Genomic DNA, 16220 nt, shown 5'->3' on the forward strand with positions numbered 1-16220 from the left:
AGCAAGCTAGGCTAGTTGGCTAAAGGGTTGACTACAGTCACAGGCCCATTGCCAGCCTAATTTATTGCTCCACTTAAGCTTGGGCTGTGCAAAATAAAAACCTAGATTTTGACATGCCAAGCTCAAACAAAACAGTAAAAATTGTGGGCCCATATCCAGTCCCAGGCCCTACTACTTAGAATCTGGTAGCACTAACCAAAAAAAAAGGAGACTTGACTATAAAATTCACATCCAAACCCATCTCTTTAGGCCCCCACTCTTTAAAATATCGATCATATCAACATAGAGGAGACTTGACTCTAAAAGTAAAGCCATCCCATCCCTGCCCCACTCTTTCGATTCTCCATGCTCTTAACAAAAGAGGAGACTTAATATGGTCCCATGACAATCTAGTACCGGGGCTATTGCTTGGAATCTCGATGTACCCAACAAAAGAGGAGACTTGATTCTAATAGTAGAATCTGAGCCAAACTCATCTAGTCCCGGGGCCTGCTCCTTAGAATCTCGATGCTCAGAGTTAAATAAGAGACTTGACTCTAAAAGTAAAATCCGAGCCTAAAGTCATTCAGTTACAGGATCCGCTCCTTGAAAAATTGATGCTTCCAATAAATTAGTAAGTAGAAGGAAAAAAAAAACAGAGAGAGGCTGTTGATATTGGTTTCAGTAATGATTCCTCTAGTAGTGCTAAAAAAGCTTTGCGCACCCCACTATGAAGTATTTGTTTTATCCACATCATCCATCCACATTTTCAGCTCATTTTAGGGTATGAGCCCGAAATCGAGGCAGGTCCAAATCTCAAGTGGACCACACCAAGGGAAACAGTGGTGATTTAATGACTACAATTTAACTCCCACCACTAAAACTTTCCCAGGGCCTGTTATAATGTTTCTGCCATCCGACGTATTGATTAGGTCACACAGACCTAGCTAAATGGAAAACACAAATATCAATTTAATCCAAAACCTTTCAATTGAAGGTAGGGTTATCTTAGAAACTAAAAAATGTGTCTACTAACTGAATGATGGCTTAGACTTCATCCGCAAAAGCCAACCAACAGCTGATCTTTTATATGCACGAGTCTTTCCACCTGAGTTTCTCTCTCTGATTTCCAAAATGCAGTTTCTTATATTAAGCATTACTTTTGTTTGATGAGGAAGATTAACTTCATGTGGATGAGATCTACCCTATTAATCAGGTGTGCCGCTCTTTATTTGGACCAGCGCTAACAAATTAAGTTGATTCAAAAGTCAGGTGCCCACCATGAGAAACAGTTGAGATGAGAAGTCTCACCATTAAAATAGTCCAAGTTATATGAGGTGCCCACCATGGTGTGTATATACCATCCAATCCATTCATCTCATATTATTATCATTTTTTTTTCACACTAGGATTAATTGATTTGCTGAAAATTAGGACATCCTACTACTCATGTTGGCCAAACTATGTGAATTTATGTAAGTTCTGGATTTCACTGAATTTCTAGGATTCATACTGAAAATTTGATGGCCCAACTGATGGACAGGGTGGATCAGATGCATATTTATCCCACATAGTGATTAGTTAGCTAGTAAAATTCATCCCCTCCATGTGCCTATGCAATTCAGGCTATTGTAGACCCCAATTCTCTCTTCCTTCCTCTCTCCATGTGGTTGTGCATCACATCTCCAAGTTAACATTTTTAGGCTATAAATGAACCACAACACAATAAGCATACCTAAGCCTGACTAATGGCCATCTGGCCCATGAGCTGAACAGAGTCAGACCATTGCCAGCTCAAATTTAATGGTTCACTTAAGGCTAAGCTGTGAAAAATAAAACCTTGTAATGGACTTGGCTTGACAAGCCCAAACAAATCAGTTTAAATCCAGACCAAACCCATCCATTCACAGGCCCCACTTCTTGGAAATTTGTAAACCCAACAAAAATGGAGACTTTGCCTCTAAAGTCGCTAGAATTGTTTGTTCTAATTATGCAACCACGGATAGGAAAAACAAGTGGTGCATATTGGTTACAATAAAGGAGATCCAATCACTGGACTGGACTACACCTGATGTGGAGTCTACTGGGAAAGGATGAGAGAGAGTATATGAAAATGACTTAAAACTTATAATTCTAATTAGGAACACATAGGTGGTTAGAGGAAAGACTACTTAAGGCCATACATGTGGGTCCCACTTCCACATGTGGAAGGACCTTCAACAATCTCTTACTCTTCTTTCAAGAAAAGAAGGCCAAAAAAAGAATTAAAAAAAAAAAAAAAAAACTACAACATTTCCAATGGTATGGCAAGTTGGCTACTAATATGGGATAATGCTAGGGCTATACACATTTCCTCTGCATCCACTATTGAAGCAAAATGGCAGCCAATATGGGATTAGTTTGGGGACATTGGCCTACTACAAAACAGATGGACCATTCAAACCCCAACACAAGTCACAAACCATGGACCCATGGACCCTTGACCCAAAAGTCATTCATTTACTAATTGGGTTTACAATTTTAACACATGATCCCACCCATCAACAAATTAATTGGCTCGAGCAACACTCCTTCAATCCATTTACTTAAGGGCTCTGATTTCAAGCCCACTAGTAACATTTGTGAGATTTGGGAAACGAAACCTTTTGATAATACTGATGTGCATCCTAGAAACAGTTTGAAACAGGAGTGAGTCATAGCCTAACTCATTTACTTATATCAGGCACAACTTAGTAAGTATACCTAAGCCTGACCAGTGTTCGAGTTGTCAGTGTCGCTACAAGTTTCGCTTGCCAGAGATAAAGATATAATATCGTTATCGCCGATAATATCGCCGATAACTGGAAATTCGGGAAAAAGGGGAATAACACGAGGAAAACGGTGGAACTTTTTAGTGAAACTTCATGACAAGCCTAAATACACATATTTGCATATTTAGAAATTTAAAAAAAAATACAAAAAAATTTACATTACATAACTGTAGGACCCACTATGATGTATGTGCCTTATATCCACACTGCCCATCAAATCTGACAGCTCCTTTTAAGGCATGATCAGAAAAATGAACAAGATCCAAATCTTAAGCGGACCATACCACGTGAAACAAACCATTGTGATTAAATCACCACCACTAGAAACTTCATGGGGTCCACCGGAATGTTTATTTGCCATCCAATCTATTGATATGGTCATAAAGACATGAATGAAGAGACCACACAAATATCAGCATAATCCAAAACTTTCATGGCCCATGATAAATTTTATTGGTCGATTACCACTGTTTCCCATATTATGGTCCACCTACTATTAAGATCTGCTTGTTTTTTGGAGCATGCCCTAAAATGAGTTTTCAAAACAAATAGACGGAGTGGATATAAGGCACATGCATCACAGTGGGCCCCACGGTTAGGGATTCCACCCACCTCAATGGATACATACCCATTAAAGCTGCACCGGCTTGGGTGCGACCCCAGAACATCAATGGGAGTGGGATGCTGACCGTAGGGCCCACCTTAATGCATGCATTGTATATCCATGCCGTTCATCTATTTTTCCAGCCTAACTTAGAGTGTGGTCTAATAAATGAACAAGCAATTTTAGGTGGACCATACCACAACAAACAGTTTGTTGATTACCCAACCTATTGATAAGGCCAAACAGACCTAGATGAAAGAAAAGCAAATATCTATTTGATCTAAAACTTTTGTGGCCCACATAATGTTTTTAATAGCCAATAATCATTGTTTCCTATGGGGTGGTCTACATGAAAATTATATCTGCTTCATTTTTTGGACCATGCCCTAATTTAATTTGAAAAAACATATGGACGGCATGGATATACAATGAATGCATAGATGTGAGCCCTACGATGAGGGTCCCACCCACATTGTTGGTTCCGGGTCTCACCCAAGTCTCCCTCCAAAATCGGGGCAGATCGCATGTGTGCCACCCCACCGATTTCTTTGGTGTGTTGATGTCACCAAGTTCTGTGGCCCCCACCATGATGTATGTGTTGTATCCACACCGTCCATTCATTTGGAGAGATCATTTTATAAAACAAGACAAAGAATGAGGCAGATCCAGAGTAGTAGTGGACCCACCATAGAAAACAGTAGGGAGAGTGATGCCACCGTTGAAACCTTCCTAAGGTCCACCATGATTTTTATTTGAGATCCAACCCTTTCATAAGTTAACATAGGCACGAAATAAGGGAAAAAACAAATATCAGCTTGATCTAAAACTTTTGTAGCCATTAGAAGTCTTTAATGGTGGGCGGCACTCTCCCCACTGTTTTCTGTGGTGGGGTCCATTAGAACTTTGGATCTGAATCATTCTTTGTATCATGCTTTAAAATGATCTCTTCAAATGTATGGACAGTGTGGATACAACACATACATCATGGTGGGGCCCACTTAACTTGGTGACGTAACTTCGGTAGGGACTAGGGAGTCTCGCTGCTCAGTGGCTGGACGCAGATTTTCTGCGAAAGCCTTTGTAGGATGTTCCAGCACTGGGATGCTAGGTGGTGCCTACCATGATGTTTGTTATAAATCCACACCGTTAATCCATTTTGGGAGGTCATTTTAGGGCATGATACAAAAAATGAAATGTATCCAAAACTCAAGTGGTCCGTATGAGAGGAAACAATTTAGATTTAATAACCACCATTTGAACCATTCATATGGCCACAAAGGTTCATATCAGGCGATATTTTTGGCGATATTTTTGGTCTTTTTAATTCATCTGAGTGGGAATGACTTATAAACTGTTTGGATGGCATATAAATATAAAGGAAGATGCCACGAAGTTTTCAACAATAGGAAACTCTTTTCCTGGTTTTCCCTCTCGTCCGACCCACTTGAGTCTTGGATCCAACTCATTTTTGGTCGCATGGGGGGGGGGGGGGGGGGGGGGGGGGGGGGGGGGGGGGTGGGGTGGGGGTTTTTTTTTTTTTTTTTTTTTTTTTTTTTTTTTTTTTTTTTTTTTTTTTTTTTTTTTTTTTTTTTTTTTTTTTTTTTTTTTTTACTAATTGGGTTTACACTTTCTAACACATGATCCCACCCATCAACAAATTAATTGGCTCGAGCAACACTCCTTCAATCCATTTACTTAAGGGCTCTGATTTCAAGCCCACTAGTAACATTTGTGAGATTTGGGAAATGAAACCTTTTGATAATACTTATGTGCATCCTAGAAACATTTAGCAAAGCAGGAGTGAGTCATCGCCTAACTCATTTACTTTATCAGCCACAACTTGGTAAGTATACCTGAGCCTGACTTAGAAGCTGACCCAACCAGGTGGCCCATGGGTTGACCAAATTGAGTTGCAGGCCCATTGTCTGCCCTAATTTAGTGCTCCACTAAAGCGCCCCACTCATTGGAATATAGTAGCACCCAACAAAATGGAGACTTGGATACTTAACGCTAAGAGTAGAATCTGGCCCAAAATTGTCCAGTCCCAGGACCATTGCTTGAATTGTCGATGCTCCAAGAAAAATTAGAGACTTGACTCTAGAAGTGGAATCTAAAACGTATCTAGTACTCATTAGAATACAATAGTACCAAACAAAATGGAAACTTAACTCTAAGAATAGAATCTGAGCCAAAACTATCCGGTCCCGAGGCCACTCCTTGAATTATTGATGCTCCAAACAAAATTAGAGACTTGACTCTAAAAGTTGAACCTAAAACAGATCTAATTTAGTGTCGTTGGAATCTTGCAACACCAAACAAAAAAGAAGAAGATTTGCCTCTAGAAATAGAACTCTAGCCCAAAGCCATTTAAGCCTAAGCCTAACTCCTAGAAATTATGAAGCAACTAATATAAAAAATAAATAAATAAATAAATAAAAAGTATATTCTGGTCCAAAACCAACCATTCCGGAGGCCCACTCCTTGGAATATTGCAGATGCCATAACTCAAATTTCAAGAATTCCCCCCATCCTTGTAGGCCATCCCCTCTTCTGTTGTTACTTATTCATTCAAGGCATAGACTCCTTTGTCTGTCTTATTAGCGCCGATTTGGTTTTCTCAAAACCCTTCGTCAACACCACGAGCCTCAACGGCAACAAGACGTAACTGGCCTCCAGCATAGAAGCTCTAAACTATCACCGCCCGCAATTCCTTATCCAATGAGGAATTGAATAATGGCAGACTATATTAACTGTAAACCTCTATTGCACCTGTCATGATGTTTGTCACTATGCCAAAATTGTGAATTTGCAATGGACCAGACCCGTTGCAAAACCAAATAAACGACAGAATTCGTTTCACTTTGATAAGTGGTTGGTTTGCAATTTGTTTGCGACGGATAAAATCCGTCGGTAATCTAAGACAGATGCCGATGGGTCTAATTCGTCACAAAATTTCAAAATCCGTCGCTAAAATTCGAATAAAGCTACCGAAAAATCATTAAAAATATTTGCGACGGATACCTACGGACCTCGAATCCGGCCAGTCTGAACGTTCAGAAACTAGCGACGGATTTGGTTCGTCGCTAAAATATCTAAAAATAAAAAACATTTTTTCTTTTGAATCTTACAGCCGATAGTCATTCAAAAAATAATTCACACGATTGTTTAATAAGAATCCCATTCACAAAATTCAAAAATTTTGGCTGAATATGAAACTGGACTAAATATCAATTTGTATTTGTATGCTTAGTTGGCCTGATAAGAAAATATATAGTGATAGCCAAAATTAGGTCAGCTACTAATGAAATAATGTAAAGAATATCATTTTCCCTGAAAACTAAATAAATGATCATCATAATTATGTCCCATCAATTAAAATACAAATCCAAGAGATACTTTTATTCTCAATATTTGTACAAGCACCCAAATAAAACGTAACACAATCGAAACAAAAGAAATGGTAAAGATGATTTATGGAACCTATAAGTTGCTTCCGCTGATGTTGCATGTCTGGAAATTCCATGGTATTTTGGCAATCCAATTCCATAGTAAGGCTGCAGCTTCGAATAACAAGGGATTACAAATAAAAACACACCTGGGTCACCAACTAGAAGAAGATGAGACTCCACGAACCTATCCCAGAAGCGTCAATGTGTTGCACACCTCCAATCAATGTTAACACCACAGGTTTTAGTAGTCAAAATAGTAAATGTTAGCATAAAAAATAATTGATGAGTTGATGGCGTGGATTTGAAGGAGAAAGGTGCATTCCATTTCATGCATCACAGAGTCTTCTTGCCCAAAGCACTCAATACTTTCTTTTTAACTTTAGCATAGAAAACAAACCAATGAGATTCCAATCTTCAAAACAATAAAAGATAATAAAAGAATTAAACAACTAATACGGGAAGTTGGCAAACCAGCACACTTCATTGTGAAGAGTCCAAAAACTTGTGGGCAAATTCCTTGCAAAATGGCATTTCGTCCTTCAAATAGTTTGAAGAAGCATGATTGGAACATGTAGCAAATAAAAAATTGAAAGAATAAACACAATGAAGAAAAACAAATTTGAAGAAAATACTTTTAGATCATTTTAATGCCGTGAAAAAAAATAATAATAATAATAAAAATCTCTATTAATTAAGAGGGGGAAGGCACATGGATATACAATGAATGCATAGATGTGAGCCCTACGATGAGGGTCCCACCCACATTGTTGGTTCCGGGTCTCACCCAAGTCTCCCTCCAAAATCGGGGCAGATCGCATGTGTGCCACCCCACCGATTTCTTTGGTGTGTTGATGTCACCAAGTTCTGTGGCCCCCACCATGATGTATGTGTTGTATCCACACCGTCCATTCATTTGGAGAGATCATTTTATAAAACAAGACAAAGAATGAGGCAGATCCAGAGTAGTAGTGGACCCACCATAGAAAACAGTAGGGAGAGTGATGCCACCGTTGAAACCTTCCTAAGGTCCACCATGATTTTTATTTGAGATCCAACCCTTTCATAAGTTAACATAGGCACGAAATAAGGGAAAAAACAAATATCAGCTTGATCTAAAACTTTTGTAACCATTAGAAGTCTTTAATGGTGGGTGGCACTCTCCCCACTGTTTTCTGTGGTGGGTCCATTAGAACTTTGGATCTGAATCATTCTTTGTATCATGCTTTAAAATGATCTCTTCAAATGTATGGACAGTGTGGATACAACACATACATCATGGGGGGGCCCACTTGGTGACGTAACTTCGGAAGGGACTAGGGAGTCTCGCTGCTCAGTGGCTAGACGCAGATTTTCTGCGAAAGCCTTTGTAGGATGTTCCAGCACTGGGATGCTAGGTGGGGCCTACCATGATGTTTGTTATAAATCCACACCGTTAATCCATTTTGGGAGGTCATTTTAGGGCATGATACAAAAAATGAAATGTATCCAAAACTCAAGTGGTCCGTATGAGAGGAAACAATTTAGATTTAATAACCACCATTTGAAATTCGTATGGCCACAAAGGTTCATATCAGGCGATATTTTTGGCGATATTTTTGGTGTTTTTAATTCATCCGAGTGGGAATGACTTATAAACGGTTTGGATGGCATATAAATATAAAGGAAGATGCCACGAAGTTTTCAACGGTAGGAAACTCTTTTCCTGGTTTTCCCTCTCGTCCGACCCACTTGAGTCTTGGATCCAACTCATTTTTGGTCGCATGCACTAAAATGAACTCCCACAAGGGATGGACGATTTCGATTTATCACCAACATCACTATAGGCCCCACCTTGCATCACAGCGCATGAACCTTTCCCAGGAAATTCGCGTCCTAGGTGCTAATCCGCGAAAGCGGATTGGTTGGTATACCACACACCAGCTATATAGCTACTGTAGGTACGTGTCGGGCAAAGACGAGCACTGACGCTCCTCGAGCTCCGAGTTGTACGAACGGTTCAAAGGAGATCCAAGTTACATGGGCCCCACAGTGATGTATTTATTATATCCACAGCGTTCATCTATTTTTATACATTATTTTAGAGCATTATGCAAAAAATGAATCATATCCAAAGATCATCTGGACCACACCGCAAATAGCAGTGGAGATAATGATTTTCACCGTTAAAAAATTCGTAGGGCCCACCATAACGTTTATTTTCCATCCAATCTGTTCATTAGGTCATAAAGACTTGAATGAAGAGGAAAAACAAATTTCATATTTATCTAAAACTTCTGTGACCCCAAAAAGGGTTTCAATGGTACACGTTCAATCCCCCATTGCTTTTTACAGTGTGGTCCACTTGATAATTAGATCTGTCTTATTTTTCCTCTCAAGCCTTAAGACGAGCTCGCCAAATGGATGGACGGTTTGGATATAACACACACCTCATGATCAGACCCACAACACTTGCTGACATCAATACAGCAGTCCTCTTCCCTAATCCGCGTCCGTGAAAATGGCAACCGAAGCCCTTTTTTTGGAAACCAGAGAAGGTTTCGGTTCTTCCTTCCCAGAACGCTAAATCCGAAAATCTCTCTCAAATACACTCTGAAATTGAAGGGAATCGAAGATTTTTTTGCACTTAGGCACACCGCTTCGATCAATTGGCCCTCTTCTACAGGTACCGAATTTTATAAATTTTCCTTTATATATATATATATATATATATATATATATATATATATATATATATATATATATATATATATATATATATATATTTCGATTTTCTGGGGCTGTTCTGATTTTTTTGTTAACTTTTTTCCAATTTTTACATATTTACACAAGAATACAGTCGATATTTTCGGCGAGAATCCAAATTATCGACAATAACGAAAATTTCGTCGATATTTCGTCGATATTCCGTAGAGAAACGAAACTTTGGGGTTTCGGTGTCGCCAGTGCAGCGACACCGATATTATCGGCGATATTTCGATAATATCGCCGACAATTTAAACACTGAGCCTGACTTAGAAGCTGACCCAACCAGGTGGCCCTTGGGCTGACCAAATTGAGTTGCAGGCCCATTGTCTGCCCTAATTTAGTGCTCCACTAAAGTGCCCCACTCATTGGAATATAGTAGCACCCAACAAAATGGAGACTTGGAGACTTAACGTTAAGAGTAGAATCTGGCTCAAAACTGTCCAGTCCCAGTCCTTGAATTGTCGATGCTCCAAGAAAAATTAGAGACTTAACTCTAAAAGTGGAATCTAAAACGTATCTAGCACTCATTGGAATACAATAGTACCAAACAAAATGGAGACTTAACTCTAAGAGTAGAATCTGGCCCAAAACTAGCCGGTCCCGAGGCCACTCCTTGAATTATTGATGCTCCAAACAAAATTAGAGACTTGACACCAAAAGTAGAACCTAAAACAGATCTAATTTAGTGTCATTGGAATCTTGCAACACCAAACAAAAAATAAGAAGATTTGCCTCTAGAAATAGCACTCTAGCCCAAAGCCATTTAAGCCTGAGCCTAACTCCTTGAAATTATGAAGAACTAATATAAAATAAATAAATAAATAAAAAGTAGACTTTGACTCTAAAAGTAGATTCTAGTCCAAAACCAACCATTCTGGAGGCCCACTCCTCGGAATATTGTAGATGCCGTAACTCAAATTTCAGGAATTCCCCCCATCCTTATAGGCCATCCCCCCCCTGTTGTTACTGATTCATTCAAGGCACAGACTCCTTTGTCTGTCTTATTAGCGCCGATTTGGTTTTCTCAAAACCCTTCGGCAACACCATGAGCCTCAACGGCAACAAGATGTAACTGGCCTCCAGCATAGAAGCTCTAAACTATCACCGCCCGCAATTCCTCATCCAATGAGGAATTGAATAAGGGCGGACTATATTAACTGTAAACTTCTATTGCACCTGTCATGATGTTTGTCACTATGCCAAAATTGTAAATTTGCAACGGACCATACCCATCGCAAAACCAAATAAACGACGGATTTTGTTCGTCACTTTGATACGTGGTTGGGTTGCAATTTTTTTGCGACGGATACAATCCGTCGGTAATCTGTGACAGATGCCGACGGATCTTATTCGTCGCAAAAATAAAAAATCCGTCGCTAAAATTCAAAAAAAGTGTGGGTGTATAAAAATATTTGTGACGGATAAGATCCGTCGCTAATATGAAGAGCGATGGACCTCAATCCGGCCATTATGAACGTTTAGAAAGTAGCGACGAATTTGGTCCGTCACTAAAATATCTAAAAATAAAAAACATTTTTTCTTTTGAATCCTACTCCCGAGAGTCCTTCAAAAATAATTCACACGATTGTTTAATAAGAATCCCATTCACAAAATTCATAAATTTTGGCTGAATATGAAACTGGACTAAATATCAATTTGTATTTGGAAGCTTAGTTGGCCTCAATAAGAAAATATATAGTAATAGCCAAAATTAGGTCAGCTACTAATGAAGATAATGCAAAGAATATCATTTTCCCTGAAAACTAAACAAATGATCATCATAATTATGTCCCATCAATTAAAATAGAAATCCAAGAGATACTTTTATTCTCAATATTTGTACAAGCATCCAAATAAAACGTAACACAATCGAAACAAAAGAATTGGTAAAGATGATATATAGAACCTATAAGTTGCGACTGCTGATGTTGCATGTCTGGAAATTCCATGGTATTTTGGCAATCCAATTCCATAGTAAGGCTGCAGCTTCAAATAACAAAGGATTACAAATAAAAACACACCTGGGTCACCAACTAGAAGAAGATGAGACTCCACGAACCTGTCCCAGAAGCGTCAATGTGTTGCACACCTCCAATCAATCTTAACGCCACAGATTTTAGTAGTCAAAATAGTAAATGTTAGCATAAACATAAATGATGAGTTGATGGCGTGGATTTGAAGGAGAAAAGTGCATTCCATTTCATGCATCACAGAGTCTTCTTGCCCAAAGCACTCAATACTTTCTTTTTAACTTTAGCATAGCAAACAAACCAATGAGATTCCAATCTTCAAAACAATAAAAGATAATAAAAGAAATAAACAACTAATATGGGAAGTTGGCAAACCTGCACGCTTCACTATGAAGAGTCCAAAAACTTGTGGGCAAATTCCTTGCAAAATGGCATTTCGTCCTTCAAATAGTTTGAAGAAGCATGATTGGAACATGTAGCAAATAAAAAATTGAAAGAAAAAACACAATGAAGAAAATTTTTTTTGAAGAAAATACTTTAAGATCATTTTAATGCCGTGAAATTTTTTTTTTTTTTTTTTAAATCTCTATTAATTAAGAGGGGGAAGGCACATGAGAGACCATTTTTAATGGATATAGCGAGAAATTTATATGTCAGGAATATGATTCCAGGTCAACAAACAAGAACAATCGATGTTGAACTTTGCTATTTATCCCTTCTTTCCCCCAGTGAATATGTGAAATCCAAGTTACAAAGAAACAAAAATTGAATGTATCAATTGTAGTTCTCTCCTGCATAAGAAGCCTTAGAACTGAAGTAGTGAATGGTTTGGAAATTTGTCAAGGACTAATGAGAAAAAAGACTGGGTTGAAATCCAAGTGGATAAAATAAAATTCTCAGGTAGCCCACTACCACACCAAACAGAACGTACGAGAGGGGCCAACTGTGCATAGCATTACAGAACTTGACATTTTCTGCAAATGGTCAATTCCATAGGTCAGAGATAGAAGGTATTAGAGAGGTTAACAACGCTTGGCAAAACTAAAGACATGCAACAAGGCGTTAAAGGATCAAAATATTGGCCAATACAAAATGGAATTATTAAAAACAGATGCAGTCTGTCACTCTGTGAAAGCCACCCCAAACATTCATGCCGATGGTGCCAACATGACCGATACAGCTGGGAGGCTGTATAGGCCAATATATCAGCCGATACAACCAACAGATGCCATTCTTCTAATTTTCTGTTGGTTTTGCTTTTTCTTTTTAATTTTTTACCATTATTCACTCTTTGGGTATAGATCTTTGTTCGTATCTTGTTTTAGATTTGGCAGCTAAAAAGTGGTGAATGAGGTCTACAACTCAACATAGGTGGAATCACAGTGATGTTGTTCCTTTCAGTTCACACAATGATTTTTGCATAACACAACTTGTATACTGCTTAAACCTCAAAGCTGTCAAAATTGAAGTCAATGTGTTCACTAAAGATCAGAACACAAGATTCAGCAATAGCAGTAGTCATATCACATAGTGGTTGGATAAGCACTTAAATACATGTGTTTGGCAGTTCCAAGTTTCTCCTATTTACGCTATGTTTCTCCAGATTTTTCAAGCAAAAATAAAAATAAAAATACACCAATACCGCCAATATCTGAAATGTATCAGCCAATATTTACCAAGGCATAGCAGTTTTGGAGCTGGCTGATACATTGCTCCGACACTGGTGAACAGTGGAGTTGCTTAACAAAACTGAAGAAACTGTGAATTGGTGAACTCACTTCGGCCAGTTGGCTAGCAATGCACATAAACAGGGGCCCCACACATCAGGCCTCACTCACATCAAATCAAATAAAATAAAAAATAAAATAAAAAAGAATGGGGGAGGGAACAAGGGGCGTGGACTCACTTCAGCCGGTGGAAGGTTGGATGGCCGGATCGGCTGGCCTCTTCTCGTCAAGCTCCTCTCCACATCTCTCCCTCTATCTGTATGAGAATGGAAGGAGAATGGAAGAAGGGGAGGAGGTAGGACGGTATGAGAGAGAGAGAGAGAGAGAGAGAGAGAGAGAGAGAGAGAGAGAGAGAGGAGAGTTAGGGCCGGCGCACGCCCTAGCTCATATGAGAGAGAGAGAGACCGAAAGAGAGGAGAGTTACTGTCGTTGTGGACGGCATCGGATTCAATATTGAGTTACTCAGTAAGCTCTTATCGTACTGAGTAAACTCATTTGGGCCCACCTTGAATGCATGTGGTCTAATCATGCCGGCCATCCATTTTTCCATATAATTTAAGGGGTTGAGCCCAAAATTGAAGCATATCCAATGATCAAGTGGATCATACCACAGGAAACAGTGGGGGTAATGATTTCCACCGTTGAAACCTTGCTAGGCCCCACAGTGATTATTTGTCATCCAACCTGTTCATAAGATTATGCAAAAATGGATGAAGGGAAAACACAAAATAAGATTGAACCAAAACCTCATTTGGCCCCCAAGAAATTTTCAACGGTAAACGTTCAATTCATCTGTTACTTGTGGTGTGGTCCATTTGAACATTGTATATGCTTCATTTTTGGGCTCAAGTACTAAAATTATCTGGTGAAATGAATGGATGGAGGTGGAGCTGAGGTCTGTTATTACAGCATCACACAAGCATTCAACATAAAAAATAATAATAATAATAATCCCAAATACATTGTAAACACCCAAACATACCCTTAAATTGTCTAGTAAAGAAACCAAAGATAATTGAAGGAGAACCGTTAAAAAACTAACAATCACCTATAAGTCCATTTGTAGGTTAGCTTAACATACAAGCCATTTCATGTGCCAACCTGTTCCTACGTAGGCCATCCTAGCCGTGCAAGAGACGAGACCCATCATGAAGATTTCCTGGTCCAAAAACAAGGCTGGTCCACTCAAGACAACCATCTAATCAGACCTGCAAACCATCTGATTCAACTACCTGTGATAAACAGCCTTTGGAATCTGCGTACTCCAAAACAACCTTCAACGCCCATCTCTGTCCACAGAACAAACTGCAGCCCCATTACTTCCCCAACTTCAACCATTACACACCTAACCTCAAAAGCTGTCCCAAATCACACCCTCAATCAATCCTAAATTAGTGAGCATCCAACCTATAACCTGCAGCCCGATTACCATCACTTTTTGAATTTACAACCTAAGAACAATCGACCAAACTTCCCAAATCTGTCCATATTCCAGCCCAATCTTTGCCCCCATCTAGTACCAAAATTACATGTGCACACATAGCTGGACATTTTTTAGTCGGATGGCAAGGGAAGATCGAAACAAGCTTTTAAGGAAGATGATGCAGCAGATGCAAGTGGTAACAGAACAGATAGGTGTTGTATTTTTAAAGGTGGCCAACAATGGTATTTAAAAAATTAAAATTTTTTTTTTTTTTTTTTTAAAAAAAAAAAGGGGGTTACATTACATACATGTGTTTAGTATTCCTTCAACTGATAGAGTTGTTCGCTAGGCCTTTTGTTATTTTGAAGAGCTATGAATCATTTTTATTAGATAATGGCTTGATGACTAACAAGCCAGAAAAATACAAAAGATAGGAGATTAAGGATCTAATACAGAGCGAGCTACATTGAAACAAGCTTACTTGTACTCGCAAGTCAGGAATTACTCCCTGAATCATACCATATTTCTGAAATAGCCGAGTCCATGACAACAACTAATATATTCTTATAGTCTCAAACCAAGAGCCCAAGTAAAGAAGATAATAAAAAATCAATTGATAGAAGATTGAACCAACTCATACAAAGCAAGTACATCACTAACCAACTTATTCAATTCCGTCCAAAAAGAGAATAGTGTGCCAACCACATGACTGACATGAGCACAACAAAAGCACAAGAAATTTAAAAAGACGAGACCTATACCTTCTCACCAGCAGACACATTAGCTCTTCCTTCAGCTTCTCCAGCAGAAAGACTTCCAATGCCAACTAATGGCAAAACTGCAAGTGATCATATTGCAATCATTTGAGTATGATGTTTTAACTTGCACATATTTCGATGTTCTCTAAATATGAGACAGTTGCATATGGAGACCAACTAGTGAATTCCTACTGAGGTAAGCATGTCATGGAACTGTTTTAAAATTAGTTACATATCTTCCAATTTGAGGACTAGTCTTTGATGGATATCCGTGTCTAGTAACTTTTTTGTCAAGCTGGAACAGGATCTTCATTAACCCTAGATGCCAAGCTTTTTGGTGTTCTTGCATGAAATGGAGATGTAGTGCAAAAATAAATTGTAAAATTTGTATAAAATGATATTCAAATATTTAATTATAATATATGAAATTAATGTTTGGTTGTAATGAAAGTAGAAAGACACTTAGGATGGATGTTCAATGTAATGTTCTCCATGAACATCTCACTTGATGCTCGTCTTTAAGCTCATATTTAAAAGCCTTGGAAAGAAATGAAAGAAGAATGCTTACAAGGAGATTCAAATGCATGAACAGCTTGATGGGAGTGTCTTCTTCACCTGCAAATCTTATAACATGAGATGCAGAAAATATGAACATCCATAGACAACCATATACTAATAACACAACATAATGATCATCCATTTATCAAAGATCTGTCCATTACCACCCACATTGACATATCACAGTTCAATGTAAC

General features: G+C 38.6%; 1 long non-coding RNA gene across 1 annotated transcript; it reads right to left on the reverse strand.

Annotated features, from left to right (window-relative positions):
- Positions 1–11389: 11389 nt before the first annotated feature.
- LOC131238675 (uncharacterized) lies at positions 11390–13664 on the reverse strand. Its single transcript, XR_009168014.1, has 3 exons — positions 13464–13664; positions 11933–11998; positions 11390–11838 (listed from the first exon to the last, which is right to left on the reverse strand). It is a non-coding gene; the product is annotated as an uncharacterized LOC131238675 (long non-coding RNA).
- Between the last annotated feature and the right edge of the window lie 2556 nt (positions 13665–16220).

The sequence above is a fragment of the Magnolia sinica genome, chromosome 3 (genome assembly GCF_029962835.1).
Source record: "Magnolia sinica isolate HGM2019 chromosome 3, MsV1, whole genome shotgun sequence".
Taxonomy (NCBI): Eukaryota; Viridiplantae; Streptophyta; class Magnoliopsida; order Magnoliales; family Magnoliaceae; genus Magnolia; species Magnolia sinica.